Source organism: Stegodyphus dumicola, chromosome X2 (genome assembly GCF_044657685.1).
Source record: "Stegodyphus dumicola isolate Sdum_Otavi_A_Nest chromosome X2, ASM4465768v1".
Classification (NCBI taxonomy): domain Eukaryota; kingdom Metazoa; phylum Arthropoda; class Arachnida; order Araneae; family Eresidae; genus Stegodyphus; species Stegodyphus dumicola.
The window spans coordinates 10,995,690-11,021,317 of NC_140781.1; the positions used below are offsets into that span (position 1 = coordinate 10,995,690).

Here is a 25,628-nt window from a genome sequence, read left to right on the forward strand (position 1 = left end):
TCTACAAAGCAAAAGCCCGTTTCGATGTCCATTAAACAAAAAGTGGGATTGCTGCAAAAAATGGATAAGGGTATATCCGTCTCAAAATTACGCAAGGAGTATGGCACTGGAAAGTCAATGCTGACGAGGAAATAATATTACATAAGGAAATGTATATAAGAAAACAGAAAAAGAAACTTTTTGAATTTTTATGGATTCCGATACACCATTCACAATGAATTGCAATAAAAAGTTTTCGTTATACTAGAAATGACGATCATGACAAAGTGATGACTGAATTGGGTCACAGGGTTCATAGCCACATTTTAGTTAAAAAAATAAGCACCTATAATCACTTTTCAAGCACATTTTAAGAAAAAAATGAGCACCTGTCTAATTACATTATACACAACTGCATAACCTTAAAAGAAAAATAAGACTTTATCAGGGTCAATGTTCCTTCTAACCTTCTTCGGGAACATACAAGGCCCTGACTCGGAACAGAGAGCTTACTAAAGCTATGTTCACTAATTGTGGTAAGTAGACAGGATACACATGAAGGGTATACAAAACCCTTTATTTTTCTCTATATACAATAACTTCCGTACTTCGGAATACACTGACCCGCCACTTGGGGTCTAACGTAAAAGTATAAAAAAAAAACTAAACTCTAATTTAACTTTAAACTAATAAACGTGGAAGATTGGCCTTATATTAACAGGAAGCGTATGTAGTACAGAGACTGTGAACACTACAATACGTTTAAATTTATCAAGAGGATTAAAACCTCTGGCCCGGAAGGCAAACAGCAACTAGGTAACTTCTGAGGTAAGCGGCCTGCTTTGACTCACTGCTTCCTCTCTCTCGCTTGGCAAAAGGCCACAACTTAAATACTTGGCGTTCGCCAGACAAACTTTGCATAAAAACCTTCACGCTTATAATTCTGGCCGGAAGTAGAAAATAAGAAGTGATAGTAAAGATTCAAAATAAAATAAACGTTAGTAAAACTTAAGATCCTTACATACTTCCCGCCAGAGTTAATTAGTTTGAAACTGAGGTCTAAAACGACCTTGTTGAAAACTTTTAGCTCTAGAATCTAACGCGAGGCCAATCTTTTACAAACATACTTCGCTAGAAACTAGAAATTTAAAAGAAAGAAATTTGTTACAATAGCAGCTCCCAGGATATACAACAATTTTTTTTCATCTATACTGCATCTAAACAGGAGCTTTTATTCAATTCTGGTTCCTTCCAGAGATCTGGAAGGAAAACTAGTTTAATGAAATGTTACACAATGAAATGGCAAGTAACATATACAATTATACTTCTCTTAACATTCTTATTTCATTCATGACTATTTTAAATATCTCTCCCCGTGCTCTCTGACATGTGTTGTAAAAGAACACCAAACAAGAAGGTGTTTCTGTCTACGTGTGCCACACTTCCTCCTACAATCAAAACACTAACGTGTTAAAATTCAACATAACGAGACCTCTTAACACACCCTAATTTCAACTCTAAACCCTGAGGTACTATTCTAAAAATGGCTAACTCTAAAGTGTAGCGTCAGAGAGCCTAACTACATCATTCAACCTTTAACACATATTCGCCATGATTTAGTCTTTACAGTCACACGAATAACAAATTTTTAACATTACTTTCACTTTTACCATATCACGGTATTTCTTAACATTTAAAATAACAGTTCACATGTATATAAGAACATATCAACATGCCGTTAATTTTACACATTTGAAAACATACATTAGTAGTACATTGTTAACTTCTATTCTTTTCAAAGCAAGTGCCAATTCTTTCTACATTGAAATACTACATTTCAAAAAGTCTTTCAGACTAAAACTTCTCTCTTGCTAGAATGTTTTAAATAAAATTTATACAATAACTTTTTACAATATTTAAGTCTTTACACAACGCTATTATACATCAACTTTAGTTTTACGCGCGAGTAATTGAAAAACATAATACGAAAATCGGTCACAACTCATTTCTCGCCCTTTTGGCGATAAAGGTAGACCTCGCATGAGGTAAAACTTTTTGAACTCTGCCACTTGCTGTAAGAATGAAAGATTAACTTAAGTTTGCAAAGTAACATAAAATTTTACTTATCTTTGTAATATTCGGACATCCTTTTCTGGGCCCAGTCTTTAAAGGTACTGCAGATAGTAGTTTGATTTATCCTCCTTCTTGTACAGGCTCGCCCTTCAGTGCTTTTCTCTGGAAGCTTCCTTTTTTCACCAGTTCGGCCACCCTTGAATACCTTCCTTTTCTCCTCTGCTTGTGGTCTTGGCCGTTTGATGGCAGCTGGTCTTGGCGGAACCGGGAGACTTCTGTCGTGTTCCTGCTTGGACCTCGTTGTTGGCCGTTCAAACTTTCCTTGTAACTTTTCCTCCGCCGCTGATGGCCCTTCCGCAGTTCGGCTACATTTACTGCGGAGAGTCCTGTCGGATGAGTCGATCTTCCGTTTTAGAGTCGGGTTATAGTTGCCGTCATTTCTCCTGGTTCTCTTCACATACGTCGTCCTTCTCCCTTCTTCATTCTGGGGGTGTTCGTGAACTCTCTTTTCTGGACGGTGGAACGGCTTCTTTTTCTTGTTACCTTTAATTTTTCCGCGGGGAAATTTTCTTTTCACTTGCTCCTGCCTCTTATTGGCTCGCCCTTGTACTTGTCGTTTTTCCACCTCTGGAGCTTGTTCCCGCGGTGTCTGCCATGCCGGATCCTGCAAAAGATCTGAAAAGATTTGCATTTTATTACGATCGAAGTAGGGCTTGATTTGATCAATGTTTGCGGAACAGGTTTCACCATTTCTGGCTTTTAACACTACTACAGCGTGAGTTATTTTTTCTATAACATATGGTCCTTCAAATCGTGGAAAAAATTTGGCAGTTTTATCTTCTGGTGCTGAAGAAAGTGAATGCTTAATTTTTAAAACTTCATCCCCTACTTTATAAGTTACTCCCCGTCGTTTCAAATCATAATAGAGCTTCTGTTTTCTTTGTGCTACTTCCGTATTCTTTTTTGCTTCTTTTATTAGTTTTTCTATATCACCCATTTTATATTCTGGGGCTCTTTGTTGCACATAAAATAATTTATCTAACGGAGTTATAATCTTTCTGCCTAGAAATAACTCAGCAGGTGTTTTTCCCGTTGTATCATGTTTTGCAGTCCTAAGGGCGAAAGCAAATTCATTGACATAGTTATCCCAGCTTTTATGAAAATTTTTAACATAACTACGGATAATTTTCACTATATTTCTGTTTACCCGTTCCGCTATATTTGATTGCGGCCGATACGGGACCATTTTTAAATGACGTATGCCCAGCTTTTGGCACATGTCTTCAAATATATTACTTACAAATTGAGGACCATTATCCGATATAACTTTTAGGGGCGCCCCGTATTTTAAAATATATTTATTTAAAATAGAATCAGTAACTAATTTCGCGGAGGCTCGTTTTAAGGGAACAATTTCGGTCCATTTACTAAAATGATCAACCATAACAAGGAGATAGCGACTTTTATTTAACTGACTTTTTGGGAAAGGGCCCAATAAATCTAAGCCAATTATTTCATTTGGAAATTCGGATTTAATACTATTTAGAAACCCGGCCGGGCGGAAATTAATATAATTAACTGCTTGACATGTTGGGCAGGACTGGACATACGCCCTTGTTAACTTTTGCAGTTCAGGAAAATAGACTGCCTCGCGTACGCGTTGGATAGTTTTTCGAATACCAGCATGAGAAGCTAAAGGGCTGTCATGGAGCTTCTGCAGGATATTTAATCTAAGACTAGCTGGGATAACAGGTCGAAATTCGTTGTTGGAATTCGTAGTTTTTGTATAAAATAATAGACCATCTATTAGTTCGTAATGGGCCGCCCTATTTCTTATCGCCACAATATCTTGGTGGCTAAAATTTTCAGGATCCTTCAAATACTCATAAATGCTTCCAAACTCAGGATCCTTACCCAGTTCAGTTATTACAGTTTCTCGGGAATTTATTGTACATGCTGTGAGCATTGCCACCTTTACGGTATTCCCTTGTTCATCTATTTTAATTCTTGATAGGGCATCTGCTATGATATTTTCCTTTCTGGGGGTATGCTTGATTACCAGATTATATTCTTGCAGCTTGAGTGCCCATCTTATTAACCTTGGGGATAAATTTTTTCCTGAGTACAATCTAGTTACCGCCGCATGATCAGAGTACACTGTTATCGGCGCCTTTCCAAAATAGACTCGGAACTTTTGCACTGCTAACAGAACTGCAAGTGCCTCTCTCTCGGTCGCGGAATTGTTTCTTTGTGTTTGATTTAAAGTTCGGCTAAAAAATGCCACGGGCTGCTGATTTTGCGAAAGTACCGCTCCTACCGCATAATCCGAAGCATCCGCTGAAATTTCTAAATTCTCATCCTTTTCAGGAAATTTCAACACAGGGGCTTGCGTTAATGCTTGTTTTAATTTTTCGAAAGCACTATTGGCTTCGGCCGTCCACGAGAATCTTGCCTTTTTCCTTTTTAATTTTAACAATGGTTCAGCAATAGCTGCAAAATTTTTTATAAAGGACCTATAATATGAACAAAGTCCTAGAAAAGAAGAGAACTTCTTTGCCGTGTTTGGAGTCGGATACTTTTGTACAGCGATTATTTTTGATTCATCTGTCTCGATCCCTTTTTGAGATATTTTGTAACCTAAATATTTTAATTCAGGGGCTGCAAATTTGCACTTTTCGACATTAACTTTTAGACCGGCCTCATTTAATAAAGCAAACACCTGTCTTAAATCCTGTACATGTTGGTCGAGATTATCACTAGTAATAATGATATCGTCTAAATAGATAAATGTGGACTTTCCAAGAACAGGTCTTAACACAATGTCCATGCATCGCTGAAGTGTTGCCGGGGCCCCTGAAAGGCCAAACGGCATACGCAAAAATGCATAAGTGCCAGACTTGGTTATAAAAGCACTCTTAGGCACGTCCTCAGGCCTCACCCCTATTTGAAAATAACCAGTCGTTAAGTCTAAAGTCGTCATAAATTTGGTTGATTTTATGTTCCTTAAAATTTCTTCTATGATCGGTAACGGATATACCGGATATTTCGTTATGGAATTTAATTTACGGTAATCAATAGCGAATCTCCACATTTTTGGATGCTCCAAAGGATAGTCATTATTTTTCTTACATAAAACCACCGGGCTAGCATAACTACTTGAGATGGGCGTTATGATCTTTTTACGTAGCATATCGGTAATATGCCATTCTATAATTTTTTCCTTATTCTTATCATACTGGTATGGTTTTTGGCGAACTGGCATTGCATCTCCGGTGTCAATACTATGGTTAGTAACCTGAGTAAATCCTGGAATATCACTAAATAACGAAGCAAATTCACTTACCACTTGTCGGATTCTATCTTGCTCGTCATTAGGCAGGTGGTCAAGTTTTAACATCGGCGGTTCAGCGTTTTCAGTACGAACTGGTTTCATTGTCAGCTTAAGGGACGCTTCATTAAAATCCAGCGTAGCTTGGGCTTCTGAAAGAAAATCTATTCCTAAAATTAAATGTGCTTGCAGATTCTTTACTATAAAAAACGTCACCTTTATTTGTTCGTCCTTGATACGGATATACAAAGGTACTTTACCTACGCACATACATTTTTCTCCTTGCGCCGCTAAAACTGTCGTATTATCCGCATTATATATGCGGTATTTGCGAAAATACTTCCTAAAAAACTCTTCTGCCACACAGGAACACTGCGCGCCGGTATCCAAGAGTGCGGTGGCTGGGATATTATTCACCAAGACTTCAATCTTCGGAAGAGTCAAATTTTTCACCATTACTGTATTTAACTTGTAGGAAGAGGGGTTTTCGTGGCCTTCGGATTTCCGCACCCTCTCGTCAGCAGAAATCCGTTTTAGTTTAAATTATTTTTCCTTTCCGTGCTTTCCTTCTTTTTCCCCTGGCCTTGAGACTTTTTTCCTGGGTTGCTATAGAACTGTCGACGTTCGCCGGCTGTTTTTGAATGCTCGGGTTTCCTTGCCCACTGATTCGCTTTTTCTCCGTAGCCATGTGCTTGAGTTTGCTGTAGTCTTGGCGTACCAAATTGGTTTCGCTGTTGATACTGGCGTCTTCTTTCGACGTCCGCCGCTCTTCTACTTTCAAACTGGATTGCTAGCTCAAATAACTTTTCCAGTGTAGTCGGGTTTCTTAATTCAATAAAGTCTTGCACTTGGGGTAGTAACCTCGGCAAAATCACTTGAATTATTTCAGGATCTGGACGGTTTCCATACAAGAGTTTGAAAACGTGAATTTTTCTTAAAATAAAGCTCGAGAGGTTTTCGATTCTTTGTTGATATATACTGAAAAGTTCCGTTTCTAATTTCGCACGATCCCTTACAACAGGGAAGGCTTTTAGTAGGGCAGTCTTGAAATTTTCGTAAGTATAGGTGGGACTTCCTGCTTGACCCAAGAGACTTCTGCCTATACATTTTAACCAGTTAAGCGCTTGGCCCCTTAAAGCGCTGGTAGCTAAGGTAACTTTTTGAAACTCGTGCACGGGGTAGAGCATGAAGTGGTCATCCAATTTTTCCAAAAAACTGGTTACCCGTGAGTTTCCATTAAACGTTGCTTCTGGTTTCATCGAAGCGCGCATGGTCTGGACGATGTAACCGAATCCTTCCAGGGCGGCAGCTGGCATTTCTGGATTCTGAGCCGTTTCTGCAGGCAGCACAGGTTCTTCTTGAAACTCGGCCATGGTTATTCTTCTTCGTTGGGCGCCACTATCAGGGTCAATGTTCCTTCTAACCTTCTTCGGGAACATACAAGGCCCTGACTCGGAACAGAGAGCTTACTACAGCTATGTTCACTAATTGTGGTAAGTAGACAGGATACACATGAAGGGTATACAAAACCCTTTATTTTTCTCTATATACAATAACTTCCGTACTTCGGAATACACTGACCCGCCACTTGGGGTCTAACGTAAAAGTATAAAAATAAAACTAAACTCTAATTTAACTTTAAACTAATAAACGTGGAAGATTGGCCTTATATTAACAGGAAGCGTATGTAGTACAGAGACTGTGAACACTACAATACGTTTAAATTTATCAAGAGGATTAAAACCTCTGGCCCGGAAGGCAAACAGCAACTAAGTAACTTCTGAGGTAAGTGGCCTGCTTTGACTCACTGCTTCCTCTCTCTCGCTTGGCAAAAGGCCACAACTTAAATACTTGGCGTTCGCCAGACAAACTTTGCATAAAAACCTTCACGCTTATAATTCTGGCCGGAAGTAGAAAATAAGAAGTGATTGATAGTAAAGATTTAAAATAAAATAAACGTTAGTAAAACTTAAGATCCTTACAACTTGTAATTTAAAATATGAGAAATTCAGTATTTATTAAGAGAGAATGAGCATAACTCAGCCATGGAAAACAATTACATACTTTTTTTTAATTTTAAATAACAGTTCAATTTACAGAACTAGTTTACAATGAGAGAAAAAAACTATGCAGAACTAAACTATATTACAAGATTTAGTGATGAAATTTCAGTTCAAAATATAGGAAATAAATAATAATAAGGCATATTTATTCTATTCGCTTGGAACTTAATAATAAATACAATTTATTTTTCCACTCATATTGATATTTAACTAATTTAAATCTAAATTCTGAACATTTTCTAAATTTTCATCGTATATCAGTTTTCCCTTAACAGATATTGCAAGCAAAGTAATTTAAGTGAAAAAGAGGAACATTTCTGAAAGCAGAAGACAGAAATTTGCTTCATGCAGTCATCCTTTAACAGTAAAAGCTTAACTACCCGCATACTTGAAAATTGGCGAATAACTAGCGTAACTTGAAAAAGAGGAGAGGAGGGGGGGAATAGACTGCAGCCGTTCTTCAGATTTCTCCGCTAAATATTGTATTTGACGGCATATAAGACGCACTTTTTTTCCTAAATTTGGTCTCAAAAAAGTTATCTGCGTCTTATACGTGAAGGACACAGGTTAACTTTCAATACTGAATGCTATTTTTAACCCGGATAAAGGTCTAGACACACATAACTTTTTCTACATCTGCCATAATTATTTTGAGCATGCGTGACATATCTGTCACCAAAAAGCGCCAAAGCTCGAAGCTGATGTCGAAGTTCGAACAGGTTCGACGGTCACATTACGTCTATGGAGCCTTTCATTCTTTACATAGATATTCTTTGACTCGGCGGACACACGTGTCGGTCAAAATTACCGTCGTTTTTCATATTCAAAAGAAAAACTCATCCGAAGGAAAAACTGTTCATGTTCATCCGAAAGGGATGTTCATGTTCATCCGGGTGTAATTGTTCATGTTCATCCGAAAGGCTGGATGGACGAAGCTGGAATGAAACTGTGGTTACAGAACGTATGGGCGGAGCGACCTGGTGGACTCTTAAGAAAACCCTCTCTTTTGCTTTGATCTCTTTTGCTTGGATCAGTTTAGCGCCCATAGAACTGAAACCATAAAGAATAAAGCGAGAGGATTAAAAACCCAGATAGCTGTCATTCCTGGTGGACTGACTAGCCAATTGCAGCCTTTAGATGTATCGGTGAATATGCCATTTAAGGAAAGAATGCGAGAACGATGAAAAAAGTGGATAGGAGAGCCACATCACACCGTCACACCCTCAGGTAGAATGAAGCGGCCCTCTATTTCACAAGTGTGCGAGAGAGTAAAAAGATCTTGGGAGGCTGTAAAGGCTGAAGTAATTGTTAAGTCCTTTAAGAAGTGTGGAATCAATAATGCTCTTGATGAAACAGAAAACGACTCATTATTCGAAGAAGGTGATACTAGCGATCACGGAAACAGTAGTGATCAGTATCAGTATCAGGCGCAGCCAGACCCGCCTAACCAAACAAGTTGGTCTTATGGTCATGACAGGCCATGCCCATTTCAAACAGTAGTGATGACGATATTCTCGTTTTCGATGATGATGATAGTGAAAAGGATTTTTATGGTTTTGAAAGTTATTAAAGTCTAATTTCATGATAGGTAGCGTTTTCCTTGAATCTGTGCTTTTTGTTGTTTCTGCTTTATTTTGTATTATGTTTGATTGCTTGCCATTCATTCATTTATTCATTTGAATTGTTATTGAAATTTACATATCATGTTCAAAAAATAGCTTGCCGTTTGTTAATTTTCCTTAATAAAAATATGTTTGGTAATTGCATTCAATGATTGTTTATTTGGCTTTTATGAAATGTAAGAAATAAAAGAAATCACATTTTAAGTTATTGTGGTACCGCGCTGACTATTGAGACTTTTTTCCTTGTGTGTGGCCTTCTAAATAAGGGTGCGTCTTATATGCCGTCAAATACGGTAAATCCTTTTGACATTTCGATATGTGCATCATATAAAAACAAACCAACAGAACAGAAAAATATTCTGCTTAGCAAGCACAGTAAAACTCTTTTAAGTGTTCATAAACAAATCTCAGATCGAACATCAAAATTAATTATCTCTGCAAAATATCGCAAATGTTACTGCTCAATATATGCGAAGAAAGAGACTTACCAGTCTGGGGTGTTTTTCATTTTAATTTTCAACAGACTGCATTAAATTTCCGCAATAGAATCTTTCTTTGCTTGGGTTGTTAGACCGCAGAATCCTATTCAATCCAGATTGGAAAGTGACCAAAAAAAAAGTTCGTTGCTTGTTTTGCAGCGAACTGTAACAGTTTCAATACTCAAGATTTTGCAGAGAAAGGGGAAAACCTCCCAACCTTCGTACTGTATTATGTATTGGCCAAAAAAAATTAAATTATTTTGACTATTTGATTACTTTCCCTTTATATAAGCCATTCCGAATATTATCTATACTTTGTTATACAGTTACTGCAACTTTGTTATTATAAACATTCATACATATACTCATAATATAAGCATAATGATCATAATAAACAGGAATATGAACTGACCAAGCAGAACGAGAATGCAAATTATTAAGATCCTGATAGAAATTCAAACGTGTGTAGTATTTGGGTGGGAGGAAAAGAATGCCGAATGTACCGGAATTTTCTACTGCTTTCGCAATTCTAACCAACAGAACGACGAGCACCTGTCTGTACTCTCCGCGCACACCAAAGGTTATGTTAATGCAGAGAAAGGGGGAAAAGCTATTTCCGGGAGTATGATTCACCGACATTCCATATTAGGAAGAAAAGTTATTTATTTAGTTTCGGTTTTGGTACGGAGAAAAATTGCGCGTTCATTTAAAAAAAGCACTAAAAGCAAAAAATAAGCACTAAAAACAAAAAAATAAGTGCTTTAAAGAAAAAGTAAGCACCTATAAGAGCCTTTATATTTTCTTTTCAAATATAAGGACTTATAAGGACCGCTACGAACCCTGGGTCAGACAGTGTTGCAGCAAGGGCGAGCCATATTGACGGGTCCAGTATTAATGGTTCAAGCCAAAATATTTCATGAAGAAATTAACTTAAAAAACTGTTTGTACATATCCGATAGGTTGGTCAACCAAATTTAAAAATCACCATAGTATAAGGCAATTAAAAATTTCAGATGAAAATGCTTCAGCTAATACTGATGCTGCTGAACTATTTGCAGATGAATTCATTGAACTCATTAACAGTGAAAAGTTATCTCCAGAACTAATTTACAATGCTGAAGAAACTCGTCTTTTCTGGCAATATGTACCGCAAAACACCTTGGCAACCCCTATAGAAAAGATTCCAATTGTCAAAGATTGTAAAGCGAGACTAAAAATTTTAGCATACGCATATGCTGCAGCAACGCACAAGTGTAAACCTTTCGTAATCTGAAAAAATACAACCTCGAGCATGTAAAAAAGTAAAGATTTTCTCCTTATACATCATGCAAATAAAAGAACATGGATGACACAAGCATAAATGAATGACTAGTTTGAAAATCATTTCATACCCTGGGTTCAGTAACATCTGAATTCAGATGATTTACCTGATGATGCAAAAATTGTCCTGTAGACGACTGTTTGGCTCATAATTCAGTTAAAATTTTAGTGAAAGATAATGCATATTATGGTTTCCTCCAAATTGTACGCCCATCATTCCCTCTATGGATATCAGAATAATGCGCGTTCTGAAATGCAAATATAAAGCAGCATTTTTAAAATCCATATTAAATTTCTTGAATAATGGCGAGACTATTCAAGGATTTTTTACATTATTTTAGCATAAAATCTGCTGTGTGGATCATCACAAAATTGTGAGAGGATGTGTTTCCAGATGCTTTAAAAATGCTTCGCATAATTTATGGCCAGCTACCCTATTTCATGGTATGGATGATGAAGATGATAGCTGCAAATTTGAACGTTTTCGGATATTGCAAACCAAAGATGAAATTTTCCAATTAATTAATTTTGTACAGAAATGTGGAGAAGCAGTTAATAAATGCAGATGATATAACAGAAGTTTTTCATTGTGATGACAATGCCCCAATCATCAATCAATTAACAGACAGTGAAATCTGTAGTATGGCTCTAGTTCCAGGAAATACTGCTATCAACAGTGAAGAAAGTGACAGAGAGGTTATTGAAAACGAAACATTTCATAGGTTCACCAGTAACGTATAAAAATTTAGATCTCATATTTTTTACAAAATTGATGTCTTTAAATCAAAAAATGGCAAACATGAATATTAGCATCATTTAAAACATTTCTGTAACTGGAAATGTCTACAGCTAATGGTTGTGATAATAAAGGCCACTAAGAACCTGGTGTGTGTGTGTGTACGAGTGTATATATATAGAGAAATGCAAGAACTTGAAGGCAGTAGAGGAGACTTAAATAAGCTGATATGCAATAAAATGTGAATATTCAGGTGGCACATGGTGCTGTTGAATGGCAAATAAAAGAATTCTGCTAGCGTATGTATATAGTCATTCCTCATGCAGATTTGGAGCAATATGCATTGTTTCACAAACACCATATTGAGGTGGTTACAAAGCACTTAGAAGCAGATACATGTATTCTGTGGGTGTAAAGTCATTTCCTGCATGAATTTCGAGTAGTACATACAAATGTACAAATATAGAGCTTGCCAACATGCATTTTATCTATGAGGCTACAGATAGAAATGCAGCAGTTGCTCAAAGAAAAGTACTTACAAATTGTTCTCTGTACCTCCAAGCAGTTCCCATCTTAGCCACAGCCCCACAGAAAAAAATGCATGACAGCAAGCTCCATGTTCAGGTAGTGATATACGCTTGAAATTTATATGGGGAATGATGATTTTCATCAGAAGAATGCTTTTATATAGAGTTCAAATCCACCCTATACCACCTAAACATGGTATTTCCATTAGAAAAATTTGCTTTTGCTCATTACTATCTTACATTTTTGCAACATATTTTTAAATCACTATATATTCTCTCTCACTTTCTGTATGTATATACACATACACACAAGACTTAATGGAAGTTAACGAAATGTTAGTAATTTTAATGTTTTCATAACCTCATTGTTTACTTGAAACATCTATCGTAATTTCTTTACCTTCATTACATCATTTTACTTGTTTTATGAGTTTGACCACAATCATTCTAAGTACAACATATACCATTTTCATTTCGTTAGTATTTTTACTGTTGCTTACATATATGACTTTATTGTAATTTTTTTTATTATACAGTAACTGATGTTTAGTACTTTATATTTTGAATTATACGCAGCAACTCAGGAAGTACTTTTCTACTACATAAGCCACTGCAGACATAGACTAGAAGCTGGATATAGTGATGGGCAAAAAGCACTACTAGTTTATGAATAAAAGCATCCATTACCATCTTTAATCTTGCTCTGAATTTTCAAAAGCAAAAGAGAGCATGAGATAAACAAATTTAAGCCAGAATTTTAAGCACAACACTGCAGTTAAATTTTGCTATTTTTATTCATTAAGAAGATAACAGCCTTTGAAGTTAACATAAATATTCCATGACTTCCTTATTCAAGGTAATCTTACATGGCACTGACAAACAAGATATTAACATAGTCCAGAAGAGTGTTGAAGGACGCTTCATATCATAATTTTTGGTTACCTTTCATATAAAATTGGTAGTGGATAGCGTTCGTATGAAATTTGTGTAGGTGAAAATTTTCGTTTATACTATTGGTGACTTTAGAAAAATTAAACCAACCAAAGGTATAGGTGTGATCTGCTAACAATAGATGAGACAAATTTAAATCATACTAGTATTTATAGTTTTGTTAACATCCCTCTTAAAAGGAGGAAATATTCATAAATGAATGAAACCACAGAGGAACACGGAATTCACATGACATTCTTGCAATGTTCATTAGACAAACTAGAACCATTTACTGGAGTTACCTTCATTTAATATATGAAATAATTCAACAAATTACCTTCCCAGAATTAACCTTTGGCTGATATCTATTTACGAAGTCAGGAGATGCAAACTACATTACAGATTCTGATTGAAAGCAAGCTGTAGTGGTTATAAGGTATTTTCCCCCACTTTCTTAGCATGCCTTCATGGTGTAGGGGCCAGCACACTCAGCGCATATTCGAGAGGTGGGTGGTTCGAGTCCCGGTGAGGGCATTGCTAATTTTTCATGCTTCCAGTTTAAAAAAATACCTAATGTTTCTACATGGTTGCCTCTTTATTTGTTTCAAACTTTAGATGTTCAGCTGTAGCTTATCATACACCAATTTCATTTGAATTATTTTTTTCAATGTCTTGACTAAGCAGTAATCTTAACTATGTTAAGGTGAACATACTTAAATTTATTGGTTATTTACATAGGTGTTTCTTCCACAACTCATGAGGATAATACCATTTCATTGTTGTTCAGTCATAGCTATGTTAGATTATCTGGAATGACGATAAAACAGATTGTCTTTACAGCCTATTTATGGCAAATTCTTAAATTACGCCTCCTTAATAATGATATTAATAACTCTGCCATAACATCTCTAAAAATTTCATCTTAATTTCTTGTATCACACCTTGTTTCTCATTTAAAAATTCTATGCAGGATTAAAAAATGATGCATTTAAGATTTTGAGTCATAAACAGATAATTTTTTGCCTTGACCCACACCAACATTAGCTTTTATTCAATGATTACGAAACAGAAAGGTGCTTTCATGATTGTGAAATAACCACAAAATAAATTACCGTATGAACTTAATATATACATAATTATATTATATAGATGTTCTGCACATATTGAATACACATAATATTATAAATCGCTCCCATGCAGAAATGCTTTGATATTTAACTTTATTAAGTTCATGATGATAACGTTCATTATTATTAAACATGTGTGAATATAAATATTTTAGCCACAAATAACAAATCTGACACCTAATAATAAAGCATGCCACAATACCTATATAAAAAACTGACGAGCTGTTCATCATTGCTGCTGCTCTGACCGCAGCATCCATGAAGATTGCTGCATTCAAAATCTATAGATTTTGAATTCTTACACTTATACCTATAAGACAAACATAAATAATAATCAGCAATATATATATAGAGAGAGAGCGAATACAACATAATGAATATAAACATTAATTCTTTGAGAAAGCCAGAGAACTGATAAGCAGAATTTTTTATTGCAGTTAAACCTTAACAGTGCATCAGCAAGAATTAATTAAAATGGGACAATTTTCATAAGATTTCTCAACTCTAGAAAAAGAAAGACATTTTATCTATACTTACATGTCATTTTATTTGCTGTAACACAACTATTAACTGAAGTTTAGTTACATGCAAAATTACAAAACAAAAGCATTTTTGAGATATGCGTGTTATACCACAATATTATTAGCTATTTAACTCAAAACTTTAATATTTCTAATTTCAGTAAATGATTTAAATTATTTTAACCATACCAAAGTTTAATTAAATTCAGTCTTAAAAATACATTCTTTTTTACATCATAAACACATAACTAGGATACTTTACCAAACAAGAAAATATGTATAAATATATATTGGTAGCATAATTTTTTTTACAGATTCATATTTTAGGAACATGGCAGTTAAGAACTATTTTTTACGCCACTGCATGAAGTACTCTATATGGATGCCTAACATTTGTTTTGCATATGCTTCCTTCATAAGATGCAAAAAATCACGAACACAAAACGAAACTGTCGATTGCACTGCCAGGAAAAATCAATATACTAAAATGCCACACTGGAATGAAATTCAAGTAAAAATTTCATACTCCAATACATCCACTGAAATAAACATGCTGGGCACACACAGAAAATTCCAAATGAGAATCACAGCAGGTAAATGGGTTAATAAACGAACAGTGAACACTTTGATAGTGGCAAAGCAAGAAAGAAGTACGTTTGATAAGATAAATGCACTGAAGATTTATTTCATGCTGTGAATTTGAGGTTTCCTAAGAAAAAGTATACTTGCTGTTTAAATGGATTTAGGAAATGTACTTGAAAAATATGCAAGAAGAAATTGATGAACACTATCAATGTTGAATAGCACAGAAGAACAGATCCCAACAATAGACAAAAAGAATTTTATTGCACAAGCAAACACAAAAATGCTAATAAAAGGTTTTTTTTAAATTACCAGGTTTTGCGATACTTCTACACTACTGCTATTGTACTAAAAATAGCTAAGGCACAGTATTCTCTATAGGTTTCTCAGTGATGGGTACCATGTTTGTTATTGGCATTTTCAGTCTAAATGAATCATCTAGCACATTAGGGTTTACAAAGCATATAAAGATATACAAAGCACATTAGGCCTTATGGAATAAACTTTTAATATTTTTAAGTCTAAGGTCTTTCTAAGGGAAATTAGCAAATATTTACACATAGCGGTGGTGACCTCATGTAACCACCCTGTTCAGCTGCTGGGGGAAAAGTCCAGGAAAACTGCCATTGTGTCAGATCTTTATCCACTGGTATTACTCAACATAAAAAAGGACATGATGGACAAATGAGTAAGTGAGATTTTCAAAAAAAATTTAAAATGACATGTGATACACAGAGTTATGTGTTATGAGCTCACTGTAAAGTAGGTTTTGCAAGAAAATAATTTTTTAGTGAAGGTTTTAAAAAGAATACTGTGGCGACTCTGTAAACATGTGTTGTACTCGCCAACCGTGCGCCGTTATCACTAACTGCAACCGAAGGTGATTTCGGCGACACACAGTCACGTCTCGTCGTCGGTGCGGTTGGTCGCTCGCTTTCCTCCAACGTGATTGTCTGTCGACTGTAGTAATTAAGTTTTAATATTGTGATGTGATTAAATGTTTTTGTTATCAAAAAATTGGCTCTTATGGCATGTTATGAATTCATCCTTAAAAGCACTGGCAAATTCCAATACGCATAGTTTGTTGTTGCACACAGCCGCAACCACGTGCAACAAATACCAATAATGCATACCTTTGAACAAAGTGTCAGCTTTAAGATCATCATATTCAAAAAATATTTCATACAACTGAAGGCATATTAAATACACAGGTCACTAGAATTATCCCATTTCAGATTATTTTAACTTATGCAGCTTATTTTGCTAGGACAAGAGCCTAGAATAAACCAGCTAATTACTGTTTATCCCAGGAAAAATATGGGGAAATATTTCATCTAAAAAAATATGGATAAATATTTCATTTAAGTTTTTATCACGTTTTTTGCCATTTTATGAAAAAAAAGTCTTAATTTTTAAACTTTTCCCATAAATCAAAACACAGTTTGATTAAGCTTTTAATTTCAATACAAATACACATCTCAAAACATACTAAAAGCTATGTACCATTAAAAGTACTTCCTGTACTAAATAAATGCAATATCTATAAGGCAAAAAAATATCTACTTTTGGCCTTAAAGGCTCGAATATTCTGAAGCAGCATTTTATACAATTTATGATAATGTCTCTCAGCTCAGGAATTAATAATAACCATTATTCTTTTAAAGCAGATGTAAGTTCTCAGCCAATACTGGCCAGCAGTCAGAACTAGGGATGGATAAAACCGCTCCTTTTAAGGGATCGGAACCATTCTTTCGCTGAAGTGAATCAGTTCTTTTTAATGATTCACCACTCACTAACAATGACCTTGTTGAATGCATTCGGAACAGGCATGGATCAAGTGTGGTGTGCAAGATTGGGGAAAAGCAGAACGAATTACAAGAAGTGGGATCGCTGAAAGCAACTCAACTAAATTGCACACTCCTTCATCTGATTTTTTCTACTGTATTTTTGAGATTCCAGAGAGGGGAGGAACCTTTCTACATAGAACAATAAAGTTCTGGGGGGGGGGAAATGAAAACTAAACTCTTCTAAAAGATCGCATAATTTTATTACTATAATTAATATTCTGTTGCTACTACAAAGCACTGTGTAAAATTTAATTTTTAGATTGGAGGCAGATAACAAAAAACAGGAAACTGTCTGCTGATAATACCGGCAGCATTTTCCTATTTTGATCTAATTTGACAAAATGATACTAAATATTGCTTGAGGTTTTCTATTCAGTAGGATCCACATTTTGTCCTACAACCTTGAAAAAATACTTTAGATGGAAAAATTTGTGTTTATAAATATATACTTATTCTAAAGACAATTAAAGAGAAATTTACAGCTCTTGATTACAAGATGTTATTAAAATAAGTAAATAAAAATATAATTTATTATTTTACATACATATTACAGTAATATTGTATAAAAAAGCAGTAATACCTAATATACATAGCTATACTACGACAGAGTAATCAAAGAATTAAAACTCAAAGGAAAAGTGCTGAGGAAACGAAGAGAATATATAATCAAGACTCTGCAGGTGTCAGATGTGAAAGAGTGAATAATGAAGATTCCATCGGAATAAGATCCTAGAAGGACCCAAACCTCTGACTAGTGTCGGAGTGCTGGAGCACTGACAGTTGGGAATCTGAGGAGCTAGTTCTCATAATCTATGTACTGAAAATGGGGGGGCTCCATTCATTTGCAAACAAGGGTGATCATATTACTGAGATGCATAGGTTTTTTTTAATGCTTTGTTTTTTAAATTCTAGATGGAACACAAGCAAGTCAAAAGCACACATATATACATACATAACACACTTAATAAATAGGTCAGAGATGTTTCTGGTAAATAATAAAGGAAAGACTGCAAGTGTTTACATTAAGAATAAAAATTTTGGCATGCTTCCTAACAGCTCTTGGGCTCACCAGCAGCCAAGCGTAAAGTTGCTGAACACTGGTAGTTTTGCCCAAGGTACTCAACTATGATTTTTCAGGAAATGTAAATAGAACACATTACATAATTTTTTGTATTGTATATTCAGTTTACCTATGTTCCTAACCCACTTTTATTTAGTTACACCTCTCATGTTCCTTTTCTTGTATGCTTTCTCTTGACTGCTATTATGAGGACACTGACTAAAACCTGGCATATCTTTGTAACCTGCTTACATTGCTGATTCGCACATTACTCAACGCCATACAGTGCCTTCTGCCTGATTTGGACCTGCTGCAGCATTTGTCGTTTTGAGCCAAGTTTCATTTGCGTTCACACACACATCGCTTGATGAACTATGACGTTGGACTCTTTTATTTTACCTCGACATGATATTACTCCCTTCTTCCATGTTTCTATGGTCTTCACCGAACTCTAAGTGAATTATGAACTCAAATATGTTCGAAAATCTTTAAATGTATTGTTATACTGGGATAGCGAAAATCATCGCTATGCCAAGAGAGCATCGGCATCGCGCCTGAACTGAGGTTTGAATCCGACAAAAGGGCTGGCTGCATGGATTTTTCTTGTGGTTTTTCCCCATGTAACGTGTATATGAGCCAGTTTCCCTTAAAAAGTCCTCCATGAAGGCACCTCTCTCCTTAGGCAGGTAGCCCTCAAGGCTTTGCCACAATCACATAAACCAAACCTAACAGCTCTCATTGAACTGTTAAAGAACTGCCATTATATTTTTGCTGAAGTGGATTGTCTATCTCCAGTAAGAACTGAAACATGCCTTACTAGAATTTACTACATATGCTCAATCAGACTATAGACCCTGGGAGTACTGCTGCATATGGAAGTATGTTTACTGTGAAAAAATGGTATCTTTTATTATGAAAATTTTTCCTATTTGGTTTGCATGATGATATCTGTAAAGGTCCAGGACATCACATATAAACCCTACATGACACACCTTTTCCTCCTTTCTTTGAAGTATACTTTCTCATTTTTTGTATTTCAATGGAATTAAAGTTTTAACTTAGTGCGTGGTTAAATATATTGAAGGGCCACTGAATTAGGCATAGCTAGTTAATAACGAGTCGGGCCTCCTCTGTCCTTTATAATGGCTGCCAAACGACGAAGCATAGATTCACTAAGTTTCTGGAAGCATTATATGGGAATAAGGCTTGCCAAACATCGGATAGAGCTTTCTATAATTTAGGAACAGTCGCTTAGTGTTGTGTGATGAGGTTTCAAACCTTTCTCCAAAACGTCGTGATGCAGTCTTATGTAGAATAAAATCATAGGACCTTTTTTTCTTCAGTGGAAAGACATCACAGCCAATGTCTATTTTTATATGTTGCAGTTATTTGTTGTTTCTCAGATTCAAGATATTCCAGACTTAATTTTCCGACAAGATAGTGCACCACTACATTGGGGGTTAGATGTCCATGCCTATTTGAATAGAACATTTTCAGCAAGATGGATTGGGCGTGCTGGTCCTATAAACTAGCCTCTGCAATCACCGGCCATAACACCACTGAATTTCTTCCTTTGGGGGGATCAAGGATTAAGTTTACCAAACAACAATGGATTAAGTTTACCAAACAACAATGGATTAAGTTTACCAAACAACAATGAATGACATTGCAGCATTATATGGCACAGAATTACTGAAATCATAACATCTATCTCTCACATAATGTTGACCAACACATGGATAGAATTGGAATATTTCTTGGATATCCTGCACGCAACAAAAGGATCACATGCAGAAATTTACTGTTTGTTACACTGAAGTGTATTCTCCTATTACGACTTATTAAAAATTCAGCAAAATACAAATTAAGAACAGGAAAAGCATATTTTAATCTGAAACCTGACTTTGCCTGTCTTCAAGTTTATTTTACTTTGGTGCATACTGTGGGTAAATAAAGTATTTGCACACCTACATTTTTGTTTGCAATTCATAAAAAGAAGCATTGAGAATTAAAAAAATTGTATTGCCAAATCAGAATAAGTTTAATCATCCAAAACAAACAGAAAAATTACAATAATATAAATAACAATGCTTTTTTGTAACAAAATTAAAATATCTCGTATCAAAAAAGTATTTGCACACCTGCATGAATAAAAAATAAAATATAGAAGCAAATTTCAAATAACTAATATTTAGTATGCATTCCTTTAGCATCTATTACTGCTTGTAATCTTGCTGGCATTGATTTAATTAAATTTTCTGTAACAGTAGGATCAGTATTCGACCATTCTTCAATAAGGGCTTGTTTAAGGGCAGATTTGCTTGAAATCTTCCTTTTTGTTATTTTTAAATCCAAAAGAATTCCACAAATTTTTCAAAGGATTTAAGTCTGGTGATTGTGGTGGAGTGGCAAGTTTTCTGGGTACATTATAAAGCAACCACAAACGTGTTATACCGGCAGTGTGCTTGGGATCGTTGTCTTGTTGAAAATAGTACGAATTACCGATACCCAATTTTATTGCACTTTGTGGCAAGTTATCTCGCAACACATCAATATAGGTTCGAGCTGTCATACTTCCATCAATGAAACAGAAATTAACAACTCTTTTGTTAGCCATGCACCCCCAAATCATAACAGAACCTCTTCCATGTTTAACTGTAGGCAACACATTTTTAGTATGAAAAGCAGTACAAGGTTTTCTCCAAACTAATTTCCTGCCATCTGATTTAAAGATATTGAACTTACTCCCGTCGGAGAATATGACATTTTTCCAGAAATCAATTGGCATATTGATACATTCCTTAGCGAATTCAAGTATCTTCAGTCTATTTTGTTCAGTTATGAGAGGTTTTTTTCTTGGAGATCTCCCATAAATGTGTGCATCGTGCAGGACATTTTGAACACTTTGGGCACAGATTTGAACTCCAGATATTGAAGTGACATCATTGGCTAAAGTAATTGCACTAAAAATTGGATTTTTTTCAATGCTTTTCTTATGATATTGTGCTTCATTCGCAGTGGAAGTTTCTTTGGGCGTCCAGAGCGCAAGTTATTTGATGTAGATCCACTTTCTTTATGACGTTTTATAATATACCGAACAGTAGAGAAGCAAACATTTACTTTTTTACCTATTTCTCGATAACTTAGGCCATTTTCACATAGAGAAACAATTTTTTCTCGCGACGAAATCGGCAATTCAGATTTCTTAGGTGCCATTATACTTTGAAATCGACAATCAACTGATAACGTTTCAACAACACCTCCTTTTATAGTCGTCTTACGTATGTTATTTACTGTGGGATGACTGTCAAATAATAGCATAAAAGTGCAAATTTGCTAAAGTTGAGTTGAGTGTGCAAATACTTTTTTGACATAAGCTATTTTAATATTGTTGCAAAAAATTTTTTTATTAATATTATTGTATTTTTTGTAATTAATTTAAATGAATAAGCTTATTCTATTTTTTAAATGCCAATTTTTGTATTTCTTAATGCATTTTCTTATAAATTGTGAACAAAAATGTATGTATGCAAATACTTTTTGTATCCACTGTATGATGTTATGGCTAAATTCATGCAGTCACTCAGATGTTGGTTTGTTATCTAGGATATAAACTTTAACAAGCTTATCACTGAAAAAACACTTTCACGAAGGTAAGTTGACTCAAACAGTTTAACCTTTGAAATGCTTCTTTCAAGAGTGGGTGCTCTTTTCCCACCTTATAAGTATCCAAAAATCTGTCTGTGTTTGTTGTTACTAATCCTTGAGTCCAGCTTCTGCTAGACAAGGTCTACAAGTTTATTCACCTTCAAAAAGTCATAAACTAGCATAGACAACATAATTAGGCTGTCAAAGGACAAACCCAGACACCTAAGGATATGTGCCGGAGAAGCCTGCTCATCGTTACATTTCGAACAAATCATCGGGTGTGTTTTTTGATCTCCCTGGAAGGCACGGCTTCTTAAATGGCCACTAAGAAAGTGGGAGAGTACCATCTGGGTGCATCTGTCGCAGTTCATAGTGAAGGATCCACCAGAGGATTCAACCCGATACCAAGAGTGTGTCGGAGGAACTAGGCATGTCATTTTATCAGTATGTTTTATGGCAGAATACAGCTCAAGGTAAGCCAGGCAACTGGAAGTAGACTGAGCCTCCTCAGCACCCTTCTCTTCCAGGACGTCTGCCTCTTCTTTTCCCCAAATGTCCACATGTGAAGGAATCCATTGAATGTGCACATCACAAGAGGACGGGGATATAAAAAAAAATCATAATCCAGACAAACCATAATCCAAATAGCTTTAGGGTCTATAAATGACATTATATTGTTCAGTCCCTCATCGATAACAAAGAGTTCACTTTTGAAAACTGAGCTAAAGTCAGGAAATATGTCTGTAACTTTCATTGCTAATTGTAGATCAGATTGAAAATCAATTATTTCCATTTCTAAATCAGTAGAATTTTTATTTAACGTATTTGTAATCTGCTGCGATATTTCAGAAATATTAGCATCAACAAACAGAACTGAAATAAATGAAGTAATTGGCTGAATATTTTAGAAAATCTAGTATCGAAGTTATTTTTAAGCTTGACAAGATTTTCAGAATATTTCATTGTTTCAATTTTCTTGTATTTCTTGATATAGTTCTCCAAATTTGTAAAGTGGCAAAAGTTACATTTCTTTATTTAGGACAACCACAAATTTCATTTAGATTTAAATGCGTTTATACTTCCTATTAACTCGTTGCCCTGAATTTCAAGATTTTGTTTGTTTTTATTCTCAAATTATTAAGTTCTCTTCATAAGTTTCATTTTCAGATTCCAAAAACTGTTTTATCTCTAGACGAAGCTCTAAAAAGCTGCTATAGGACTTTCCCGTACTAAGCCATCTAACTTCAGAATGCAACATTACAGTTCCATACTCAGCGTTAAGCTATCAGTCAGTACATAATTCGAACAATCTACTCTTAAGTGGTCTGACACGAATAGAATTTACAATTTTTAGAACAATTTTCATCATGTGTTTTATAATGTAAACCTTTTGTACATAATGCCTGCTGATGTATGATACAGTGATAGTTAAAGCTTGGAAAGTCAGCATTCATTCTTGCATAATGTGATGAAACAAACAGCAGAACCAATCATGGCAAGTGTGCCCTGTTGTTATAGATACAGATTTTTGAAGCAGAATATTAATTTCTTACATGGTTTTTAATAGCTTGATATATGTCCACACCACAGGTATTGCCATTTAATGGTAAAACAGCTTCCTTCAATAAGTAATTGTTAAAGAGTATCATTATAAAATTATTTACTTGAGCTACATTGCAGCCATTTGTCACTATATAAACTTACAAAAATGCGCTTTTGTAAATCACCTTTTACTTGCCTTTTGACATTCTCAGACATAGCTTCTATTCCACGAGTGAGGGAATTTTTTGATAATTAGACATCTTGGATAGCTAACATAATTTCATTCTTATTTTTAGCTTCCCGAAATAAAAATCTCTAACGCAGCAAGCATTGCTTCTTTAATTGTGTTGCCATTGTGAACTGCAAGGATACGTGCAACCTTAAATGATGTAACAACCGTCATTTTACTTGTGGACTTAAAAGACTGTTGACCAACAAATGCGCTTTTCAATTCTTTCACTTTACATTTTCTTAGATTGATGGATGCAGCAACACTATGATATTTTGTTGTTGTAAAATATTGTCCACGGAGCTCCCCCTCCCCAAATGAAACTACTGAACTACAAATCAAATACATTTGTTTTTAAAATTAATGAAAAATATGTCTTTCCATTTATCATTAAAATTATAATTGTAGGTATATTTCTTTTTCGGTTCATATAATCTGATTAGGGTAATCACAAAATCATTAATATCTATTAAAACTAATGAATAACATACACATAGCAGAAGCAAATATTTTTATAGCTGTATGAAACCATGAAATCAGGTAGTTCAAGCACAACTTCCAAAATTTGTTCTATGCTTGCTGGCATATGGTTTACATGCAGGCTACAGTAAGTGACAGATGGTGACACTGTAAAATTACTAGATACACTGCATGCCAAAGGTACTCATGAGGATCAGTGAATGAAAATGCAGCATTCGGCTCAATCTGAAGCAACCCACCATGATATCATTGATGAAGTGTGGAATATCAAGAACAATGCTGCCGTGCAGCATCTAGTGTAAAATAGTGTTTCAGCTGTGCCTTTGGATATGTGGCATAACTAGAATTTCCCTTCTTGGCACTTCACAAGACTGAGTAGGTATGTGCAATGCAAGCTACATTGAAAGGTAACCAAACGATGTGGCTCGCAAGCTTAGGGTCAGGTATACTGCTTTGATGATAACAGGTGATAAAAATCTCTCCATATTTAGGCCCCATACATGAAGAAAACACACACTCTGCCTACATGTGCTTCCATTCCAGTGTGCCAATAGCCCGCAGCTATGAAATCTGTCCACATGAAGTTCATCTATAGAAATGATTTCTTCAAAATTAAATTTCGGATTTAAAAAAATAGTGATAATTTTTTTAAATTTATTTTTGTGCACACTACTGCTTAACAATCAAACTAATACCAGCACAGTTTTTTTTAATTAAAAGTTTAATCCAAACCTCTCACAAAGTTTACTGATTTTGGATGATTTTTTGAAAAATCACCAAATTTATTATTATTATTATTAACAGCTTGCACTGAAAATTTTAGATCCAATGCCATCTTGAAATTTTCTGAGCTTATAACACTAAAATTATCAAAAATAACAATTATGAGATTTTGTATATATTATAAGATAAAACAAGAAAGACAAAAATATTACTTGGGAATTTCCCATATTTTTTGCAATATTCAACACTATGATTTTAAGCAGATTTATTTTTAAACTTTAATATGTTCTTTCCAGGATTATGACATCTAATGCAAATAATATTTTCTTTCACATAGATTTTTAGTATTAATTTTTTAAATTAATTAATTTTGCTCTTAAAACTTTTTTAAATACAGAATTAGTTGCAAAAATTTTATACTTGCCATTTTGTAAGTGCACTGTTCTTTGCAGCATTTTGTTTTAATTGTGATTTTTTAAATTTTCTAAGATGTAATATTTTCTTCTAGGACTGACTCTGCAATTAACATTAATTCTGTTTCACGAGTTTCATTTTGTTTCCTTCCTATATTTTTTACTTCCAGTTTTATACAGTCAAAAGTCGTTAATCCGGACTCGTCGGGACTTCGGCGATTCCGGATTATCGATTTTTCCGGATTATAGATCATCAGTTTAAATCTGGTAAGATGGCATGCAGAAGTTACAAAATTAAAAATATGAAACCGTAATTTATGAAATAAAGAACTATTATGATCTAAAAAGTATCAAAATTTACAAAAAGAAAAAGCTTAATATTTATTTGTTTACTTTATT

The 25,628-nt window shown here is 34.9% G+C and overlaps 1 protein-coding gene across 14 annotated transcripts in view; it reads right to left on the minus strand.

Annotated features, from left to right (window-relative positions):
* The window catches only part of RhoGAPp190 (Rho GTPase-activating protein 190), a 209,204-nt gene that overhangs the window by 166,334 nt on the left and 17,242 nt on the right, over positions 1-25,628 (minus strand). For all 14 annotated transcript variants that reach the window (XM_085809046.1, XM_085809044.1, XM_085809048.1 and 11 more), the window contains exon 2: positions 14,387-14,494. The gene's annotated coding sequence lies outside the window, so the exon portion shown is untranslated. The remainder of the gene's footprint in view (positions 1-14,386; positions 14,495-25,628) is intronic.